The sequence below is a fragment of the Gopherus evgoodei genome, chromosome 10 (genome assembly GCF_007399415.2).
Source record: "Gopherus evgoodei ecotype Sinaloan lineage chromosome 10, rGopEvg1_v1.p, whole genome shotgun sequence".
Lineage (NCBI taxonomy): Eukaryota > Metazoa > Chordata > Testudines > Testudinidae > Gopherus > Gopherus evgoodei.
The window spans coordinates 31,685,626-31,695,454 of record NC_044331.1 but is presented as its reverse complement, the minus strand read 5'-3'; the positions used below and the strand labels follow the sequence as shown (position 1 = coordinate 31,695,454).

Sequence of the window (9,829 nt, the reverse complement as noted above, 5' to 3'; positions counted from 1 at the left end):
TTGTAGAAGAAGCAATGGGCTTAAATGGCAGCAAGGCCAGTTTAAATGGGACATTAGGAAAAACTTTCTAATTGGGCTGGTTAAGCCCTGGAATAAATTGCCTAATGAGGATGTGGAATCGCCATCATTGGAGATTAAGAGCAGGTTAGATAAACCGCTGTCAGGGATGGCCTAGATAATACTTAGCCATGTTATGAGTGCAGGGGACTGGACTAGATGACCTCTCGGGTCCCTTCCAGTTCTAGGATTTGCTGAAGAATTCTCAAACAACAAGGAGTTTGGTGGCACCTTAAAAACTAACAGATTTATTTGGGCATAAGCTTTTGTGGGTAAAAAGCCCACTTCAGATGCATGGAGTGAAAATTACAGATGCAGGCATTATATACTGACACATGAAAAGAAGGGAGTTAAAAGTGGAGAACCAGTGTTGACACAGCCAATTCAATCAGGGTGGATGTAGTCCACTCCCAATAACTGAGGAGGTGTCAATACCAGGGAAGGGAGAGTTGTTTTTGTAGTGAACCAGCCACTCCCAGTCCCTATTCAAGCCCAAATTAATGGTGTTATATTTGCAAGTGAATTTTAGTGCTGCAGTTTCTCTTCGAAGTCTGTTTTTTGAAATGTTTGTTTGTTTTTGTTGAAGTATGGCTACTTTTCAATCTCCCTGGACATTCTATAAGAGATTTAAGTGTTCTTCTACAGGCTTTTGTATGTTACCATTCCTGATGTCTGATTTGCATCCATTTATCCTCTTACGTAAAGACTGTCCACTTTGACCAATGTACATGGCAGAGGGGCATTGCTGGCACTTGGCATGTATCTCATGAGTAAATGTGCAAGTGAATGAGTCCCTGATGGTGCGGCTGATGTGGTTGGGTCCTCTGATGGTGTTGCTAGAGTAGATATGGGGACAGAGTGGGCAATGAGGCTTGTTACAGGGATTGGTTCCTGGGTTAGTGTTTCTGTGGTGTGTAGTTGCTGGTGAGTATTTATTTGCTTCAGGTTGGGTGCTGTCTGTAAGCAAGGACTGACCTGCCTCCCAAGGTCTGAGAGTGAGGGATTGTTCTCCAGGATAGGTTGTAGATTGTTGACGTGCTGGAGAGGTTTTAGCTCAGGGCTGTATGTGATGGCGAATGGTGGTCCATTATTTTCCTTGTTTGGCCTGTCTTGTAGTAGGTGATTTCTGGGTACGCATTTCGCTCTGTCAATGTTTCCTCACTTCCCCAGGTGGGTATTGTAGCTTTAAGAATGCTTGATAAAGATCTTGTAGATGTTTGTCTGAGGGATCGGAGCAAATCTGGTTGTATCTTAGGGCTTGGCTGTAGATGTGTGTGATGTGTCCTGGATGGAAGCTGGAGGCATGTAGGCAAGTACAGCGGTCAGTAGGTTTCCAGTATAGGGTGGTGTTTAGGTGACCATCACTTGTTTGCACTGTAATGTCCAGGAAGTGGATCTCCTGTGTGGACTGGTCCAGGTTGAGGTTGATAGTGGGGTGGAAATTGTTGAAATCCAGGTGGAATTCTTCAAGGGCCTCCTTCCTGTGGGTCCATGTCGTGATGTCATTAATATAATACAAGCAGAGGAGGGGCGCTAGGGGATGAGAGCTGAGGAAGCATCGTTCTAAGTCAGCCATAAAAACGTTGGCCTACTGTGGGGTCATGCAGGTACCCATAGCAGTGCCACTGACTTGAAGGTATAAGTTGTCCCCAAATCTGAAATGGTTGTGGGTGAGGACAAAGTCACAAAGCTCAGCCACTAGGTGTGCCATGGACTCATCAGGGATACTGTTCTTGACCACTTGTAGTCCATCCTCATGCAATATTGCTGTAAAGAGCTTCTACATTGATGGTGGCCAGGATGATCTTTTCAGGAAGATCACCAAGGCATTGTAGTTTCTTCAAGAAGTCAGTGGTGTCTCGAAGATAGCTAGGAGTGCTGGTAGCATAGGGTCTGAGGAGAGTGTCCAAATAGCCAGATAATTCTGCTGTAAGAGTGCCGATGCCGGAGATGATGGGGCCTTCAGGGTATCCAGGCTTATGGATCTTGGGTAGCAGATAAAATACCCCTGGTTGGGGTTCTGGGGGTGTGTCCATGTAGACTTGTTCCTGTGCTATAGAAAGGAGTTTCTTGAGCAGACGGTGTTTCTTTTGGTGGTATTCAGTGGGTTTGGAGGATAGTGGCCTGTAGAATGTGGTGTTGGAGAGTTGCCTGGCAGCCTCCTGTTCATAATCCTACCTGTTCATGACTGCAGCACCTCCTTTGTCAGCCCCTTTGATTATGTCGTTTCTGAGCCTGTGGATGGCATTGCTTTCTGTACAGCTGAGGTTATGGGGCAAGTGATGCTGTTTGTTCACAATTTCAGCCTGTGCACATCTGCAGAAGCATTTTATGTAAAAGTCCAGTCTGTCATTTTGACTATCAGGAGGAGTCCACGCATAATTCTTCTTGTAGTGTTGGTAGGAGGGGTCCTGTGGTCAGTGCTCTGTTTAGTGGTGAAATCTGTTGAGAGGATTCTCAGACCCCATTAAGATCACTGAGGGCATGTCTTCACTAGCAATGTTAAAATGCTGCTGCAGCAGTGCTTTAATGTGGCTATGTAGTCATGGCAGCAGTGCTAGGAGAGAGCTGTCTACACTGGCACTTTACAGCACTGAAACTTGTTTTTCCACACCCCTGAATGAGAGAGTTGCAGCACTGTAAAGTGCCAGAGTAGACAAGACCAGAGTATCTACACTCTCCCCTTTTTACTTGGATAGATCTAAGACTTTCAGAATCTCCTCTATATTTGCTGAATGAAAGAAAGGGCAGGCCACATGTTCTGGTGATCATCTAAATGTATCTGGGACTGCATTAAACTCTGCTACCAGTTACCTAAATTAGAAGCTCCTGATCAAACTTAAGATCTCTCCAGAAAGGCGCGCTCAGCCTCTGTAACACCTTTCAGAAGCATCCCCATCTCTGAAACCTCAAACTCTAGGTGGCTGCTTTAGTTCATGTATTCTCAGACTGCTGTTCCTTTAGAGAGGTATCCAGGGCAGATGACAACTTTGGCAGAACTGCATTACAATCTATAGTTAACAGGCACCCACCTCCTTCATTAGGTAACTGCTTGAATCATCAAGAGTGGAGTACATATTGACAGCCATTTGAAGACTGAATGGTAATGTACTTTGCAATAACTGTGCTTCCTTGAAGTGTGTTGCTCTGCCCTACCCTTTTACATCCTTGGGAGAGGGTACTCAAAGCACAAGCATGGGCCATTGGGCTGTGCTGCCCAAGAGCCCAATCATGGATGCATGTGGTGTGCATGCATACAGTAAGAGTGGAATACACCTCTGAACCCCAGTAATGTAAGATAAATATCGATTTTGTCACTTCTTGCAATCCCAGGATGCAATGGAACAAAATGCCAACTGGAGCTATGCCTGTCACCACGTGAGAGCCCTATGGCTAGCAGTTCTTGTGTTCCCAGCAGTGGGGGTTTGGAATCAAATGGGGGAGGAAAGGGGAATCTTGTTCTCATTGCCATCTGCAGCAGAATGTGCTTTTTAAAAGGCAAGCTTTGCTAAGGTTCCAGTTGGGAGTGTTAACACATTAATGAAACTTAAGTGGGGGATAAAGTCAACTAGAATTTAGTCTGATGGTTAACTCTTCCATGTGCTGCCTTCAAATCCCTCCCATCAAAACTTTATAAACTTGCTCCACTCCCAGAACCAGCTAGAGGGTGTGTGTGTTTCCTAAATGTGCCATTATTGATGTACAAATGGTCCTGCAACATTTTACCTGGTAAAGAACTGCTACTTCTGTCCTCTATTGCATGTCAGCTGCAACAGATTTACTATTTCAGCTAAGGGAACTAGTTCTCAGTGCTGATCAATGCTTTTTAATGTTCACAGGCCACCAGTTTGCCTCACAATGATTCTTTAACCCCCACTCAAATGAAGTCATTTTGGTTTTGCTCCTTTCTAGCTCACTATGGTTCGAAGTAAGACTCTTAGTGAGGGCACAGGTCTAGCTGTGAACTGCAGAATGGAAGTTTAATTTGCAAACTGGCCACCATCAGTTTAGGCCTAAATAAAGACTGGGAGTGGTTTGATCATTACAAAATCTAGATTTCCCTACTACTAACTTCCCCTTAGTATGACTCATACTTCTTGTCAACTGTCTGACATAGGCCAGTCTCCTTACCACTTCAAAAGTTATTTTTCCTCCCTTGATAGCCTGCTGTTAATTGAATTGTCTGGTTAGACTGACCTCACAGCAGGTAAGGCAACTCACATCTTTCCATGAATTTATACCTGCTCCTGTATTCTTCCACTTTATGCAGCAATGAAGTGGGTTCTAGCCCCTGAAAGTTCATGCCCAAATAAATTATTCTCTAAGGTGCTACAAGGACTCCTTGTTTTTGCTGATACAGACTAACAGGTGTAGAGGTGTAATTCTCTGCTCTATTCTCTCTCTGCTGTTTATCTCCTGGCAAAAGCCAAAGAGAAAAGTAAGCTTTTTTTTAAAAAAAATTCTTCTTTGACAGTTTTCTCAGAGAAATTCTCCCCCACTTTACCAACTCAGCTAGCAGTGTTTTTTCTCTGAAATTATCAGAGAGCTATAGATGCTGCAGCCCAAAGTAAAGGGGATGTTATTAATAATAGCAATCCCCAAACCGTTATTTATAAGGCATTAAAGATTGTAGCGCCAGGCACCTTCAGAGGCAGGGGGAGAAGTGGGGCGCATCCCTTCCCCATGTGCACAAGATCGAGGCGGCTCTTGCTCAGTGCACGCCCCGGCTGTGGTCCCCGCTCCAGCCTGCACAAGCTGGGGAAAGGGGGTGAAGGTAGTGGCTCGGCCGGCTTTCCAAGCAGTGCCCCGCGGCTGGTAGCACAGCACGGCGGGTCCCCCCTGGCCGGTTGCGGCTCCCCTTCGCCTAAGGGCCCTCCTGGATGACTCCTCAGCCCGGTACCTGGCCCCGGGTCGAGCCCTGCGGTCCGGCCGCTAGCCCAGCTCGACCCAGCAGCCCGGGCACTGGCTCCCGCCTGGCGGCCGCTCCGCACCCCTCCGCCGGGGCCGGGGCGAGGCTGGCGCGCCCGGCGTGCGCTGCAGAGACTGCTCCTCGCCCTGGCTCAGCCGGGCCAGGGGAACCAGCGCCGCTCCGGGAAGGAGCCGGGAGCCGCCGGTGTCCTGAGTCGGGCTCGGGCTCCGCTGCCTCCCGCGGCTGCTGCCGGCCCAGCGTGTCACTCAAGCGGCCTGGCACGTCCCCTCGCCCAGGGAGGAGCGCCCCACCCCTCTCCGCTCCGGCTTCTGCAGGGCGAGGAGGGGGCGGGCCGTGCAGCCGGTGACTTCATGGGGAGGAGGCGGCCGCGGCAGGAGGTGGGTCTCTCCCTTTCTCCTTCTGCAGGGCGAGGAGGGGAGAAGCAGCTGCTCCCCCAGGCCAGCCGGGGAGGACCACAGTGACTGAAAGCAGCAGCTGGGGGAGAGCGCTCCCGCTGATTTGTTTCCCCCTCACCCCCATCCCCCAATTAGAGGAGAATGGAGCTCGGGTAATCAGGGCTGGCAGGAGGTGCAGCAGGAGCAGGTAAGAGGCTGCTTCCTCCTCCTCCTCCTCCCTGGCGGGTTCTGTGCATGGCAGGGGCTGATCGGATCGGGAGGGAGTGCGGGCAACTGTCACTGCAGCAGAGGGGATGGGACAGGTGCGCTCGCCGCTTGCTCCTAAATCACTCCCAGCTTGCAGCAGCTCAGCCGGGCGCTGGGACCAGCGGCGATGTCCTCTCTCAGGGCTGTCAGAGCCGCCCATGCCAGAGAAGTTCCAGTCGGGTCTCGGCTGGGGCAGCAATAGGGCCAAGCCGTCTCGTTCATAACCTTGTGTAAATCCTTGCCTGTGAAAATGCAGGCAGTGCCCCCCCCCCTTCTCCGCTCCCTTCCTCCCTCCCATTCAATAGTCAGCTCCTGGAAGGGATTCTGCATTGCAGAATCTCCCACCGAATGCATGGCTGTAGTCGCTGCTTTATCTGATAGGAGCATGCTTCTTGGCCGGGTAGTCCCTTTGTGGGCAGGAAGCCGGCTTAGGCAAGTGATGACCCCTGGTGCTGCTGCTGGACCTTCACAGGCCATTTGTGAGAGAGGCATTCGCCAATAGATGGTTTCCCTCCCCTTCACCTCCCCCCCCCCATCCAAAAGACTCACAAAAGGGAAACGGTCAGGCTCAGGATCCATGTGAATAAACATCCACCCGAGTTTACAGTGTGACTTGTAATGCAGTGAGATATCATGTGCTTACAAAACATAATGCAGTAAGGTACAAACCACCTCACATCATTTAAATTGGAACATCTCCTTATCTCTTCACTTCTCTTAATGCTTCAGGCACCTCTCAGCTTTAAGGCTTATGGAGACTCATAATCTTCCCCTATGAAATTGTGCCATGTAAGGCTGTGTGTCACTGTAACTGAAAATAAAAGGACAAAATGTTGACTTCCCTGCTGTGGTTTTATCAAAACATTATCCCCACCACTGGTCAATGCTGTGCACACCCTACTCTTCACCACCAGTTCTGTAAGGGGGAAGGGAGAAGTGGAAATCTAATCTGTTGTCCCTTGGATACTCCTTTAAATTTGACAACATCAGGGATGTCATAATTTTACAAACTCTTAGTTCCCCCGCACCCAAACAGTGCAGCAATTAAAATTTGCAATAGACCCTGCAGACATAAACTATGTAAATATGAACAAAATCAAACCTTTCCAACTTTTAATTTGACCTTTTAGTAGCTGAGGCCCATATTTGAAACTCATGATCAGGGCATGCATTTTGCATAAATTGATTGAAAATACTTTGGATGTAATTGGCTTGTTTCTAATACTAAACCAATCCACAGAGAACACATCTTAGCCCAAAAGAAACTGAAATACCTCATGTGAACAGGTTTTAAAAAAAAAATCAACCTACCACAAAACCAATTCAAGTATTTGACATTGAATCTGGAAAAGATTGGTGTGGCATAAATCTAACATTAGTGAAATGCTTTGAGATCTGTGGATAGAAGGTACTCTAGAAGTACAAAGTATTGTTTATGATCCATTGTTAGAATATATGGTAGCTGGGAGGTTGTGTTGTAACTGTTCTCTTTTCATTCCTGAGGTATGAACCTAAATGTTTAGGGGCCCCATTTTCTACTCTCGGTTTGAGCTGATAATTGTTTGACTTTTTTTAAATATAATTAAGGGCCAAATTCTGTGCTAAGATGTACATGTGCAGCTCTCACTGGCATAAGTCAAAGTAAAGTTTGCACATCTGAGTGCAGAATAAGATCAAAGAGATTATCCCATGGTCCATCCTTTCCTGTCTCCCTTTCTGGCATGTTTTATTACAATCACACCTCAGCTTGATAAGGCCCTAATGTGGGATAAGATGTGGAACAGCAACCCCAAATTAGGGACACAATGAAAGTGGTAGTGCAGAGAATTTAATGTGATATAGTATTGAAATAATATTTTCTTGAGTTTTACTTTTTCATGGTTCTGCATTTTGATGTAAATAGTTTACAAGAATCTCAATCATTTGTGCAACAGTTTAATTTGTTTATAAAATGATAGCACTTGAAAGTACCATATCGGCATAAGTGTTAATGATCAGCCATAATATGCTAATAATCTGTTACATAAACATAGCAAAATCAGCCTGGTCATAATGAGGTATCTGTGTTTGAAAAAGGTGGTTTGTGGGAGTGTGGATACAGATGCATGCATTTTAGTCCAGCAGTTCAAATTCTGACATGGTTGGTAGTGGCTAAAAGCCACTATCATTTGGTTGTATGTGTCAAATGAGTTGGGGGGGGTCACATGTCAGTTCCGACTGAATCCATGTCCGCAACACCAAAACCATCATCCTATCTGGCACTCTTTAGTACTCATGTTGGCAATCTTAGCAGAGAGGCCAAGGATTGAATGAGCTTTCAATCAATGGGCCCCTGGGTCAGTTTGGGGAAAGCTAGTGGTCATATTGTACTTGTTCAGCGGGTTTACAGAGTTCTATCTGCAGAGCTGTGTGCATGTAGTATCATACACACTTATTCAAGAAACTTAATACCTGCTGGTAGGAAGGAAGCCTTACAGATGCATCCACTGTACTAATTGTCGCGATAGTCCTAAGTATCGCTATAAATCAGAACACTTAAGATATGAGATGGCATATCTTTGTGAATTTGTGAACCTGTGTTGTCTGTACATATAGACAAGGCTGAAAGTGTAAGTGATATTTTTAAAATGATAGTCAACATTTTGTCAATTTTATTAAGGCTGTTATGGATTTGATAAAATGCAATATGTTCCTTGCTAAACTGCTTATCTCTGTTCATACTAGTGTACAGTGCTGCATTACATCATTTTCTATCTGGATAGAGTTCTTTGGTGTAATACCTGTGTAGGTGAAGAGATGTGTTAATTTATTTTTTTTAAGAACCTTGACAACTATTTGTCACTGTATTTTTGTTAGTCTTGATCGTATTTTCCTCTTAGAAATGTGGCTACTTTTTTTATGTGTCTATTGTCTCTTTCAGTTTGGATAAAATTAGGTTTTTCCTCTTAATTTCATGAGCTAGAAATAATATTGTAGTGACGATGTTGTAGTCCTGTATCTTTAGTGATCTCTTGGCAGCCTTAAAAATATTGACTTCTGTAATACCACCGGAGGAACAACAACTTTTTTATTTTTGGTGAGCGCAACTTATGTATTCATGGAGACAAAGTTTGAGTTGGGGGTGGGAAAGGTGGATTAGAGGAAAACTTGTAGAACACTTACCACCAGATCACTTAGACTTCAGATTTTACTGACTATGTTTCATGAAACATATACAGAAAAATATATTAAATGGAAATTAAATCTTATGTTTTTTAGTTAAGGAAATAGCAAGCTGTTTAAATATCAAATCTTGCTGTCAGAAAAGTGAGACCTGCATTGGGGGGAGGAGGGGGAGGATACTGTGTTTTAGCTGGCATGGTCTTTGTGTTTGAAGTTTTAATTTTTCCTTTTAGCATGCACCAGTTTAGCGCATAAATGTGTGCAAAGAAATATGTTCCATTATGTAGAACTAGATGATACAGATGTTCTGGATGAGATGAATGATGTCACTCTATTGACCTCAATGAGACTATGTTGATTTACCTCACCTAAGCATCTGGACCTCTATTTTCAGTAGGGGTGAAATTCAACCAATTTAAGTAAGGCATAAGTAGTGCATAGACCTTATGCTGAGCCTTGACATAGGGGTGAATTGTACCCTACAGATAGGTGAGCTGAGAAAACAAACTCTGACACAGTGTATTGCTCACAATAATGTCATACAATAGCAAATAAGATGGCAAAATAGTTTTCTGTCTCTTGGATAGTAATATTTGGGTTTTCCTGGCCGAACAATTAGCCTATGTTTTATAAATAGAAAAACCTTGTTGATGAAATAACTGTGATTTATTGCACTGCCTCACCTTTATTTGCTGTCCTCCAGGCTTCACCAAATGTTAACCCAAAAAAAGGTCAAAATGGGAAACGTGTTAAATATGCAGGGAGTAGATATGTAAATTTTTGCTAACTTGCTGTTTTTCCATTATTTTCATAACAACATTGTATTTGATAAGCATTTCTGATGGATTTTAAAATACTTGAAAGAACAAAATGAATTGATGTGTTTCAAGCTTTATTCTGAGTTTCCTTTATCTTCCAGCTCTCCTTTCAGTGCTTTATTTTGAAGTCAGTACTATGTGTATTAGGTACCTGTCATACCAGTGGCCCTTAATAGCAGTCTTTTGCTGTAGTATTATTGGGTCATTGATATGAGCAGTAC

The 9,829-nt window shown here is 44.8% G+C and overlaps 1 protein-coding gene across 5 annotated transcripts in view; it reads left to right on the top strand.

Annotated features, from left to right (window-relative positions):
- The first annotated feature begins 5,407 nt into the window (after nucleotides 1–5,407).
- Nucleotides 5,408–9,829, top strand: part of OTUD7A (OTU deubiquitinase 7A) — a 267,788-nt gene continuing 263,366 nt past the window's right edge. For all 5 annotated transcript variants that reach the window (XM_030578509.1, XM_030578508.1, XM_030578510.1 and 2 more), the window contains exon 1: nucleotides 5,408–5,569. The gene's annotated coding sequence lies outside the window, so the exon portion shown is untranslated. The remainder of the gene's footprint in view (nucleotides 5,570–9,829) is intronic.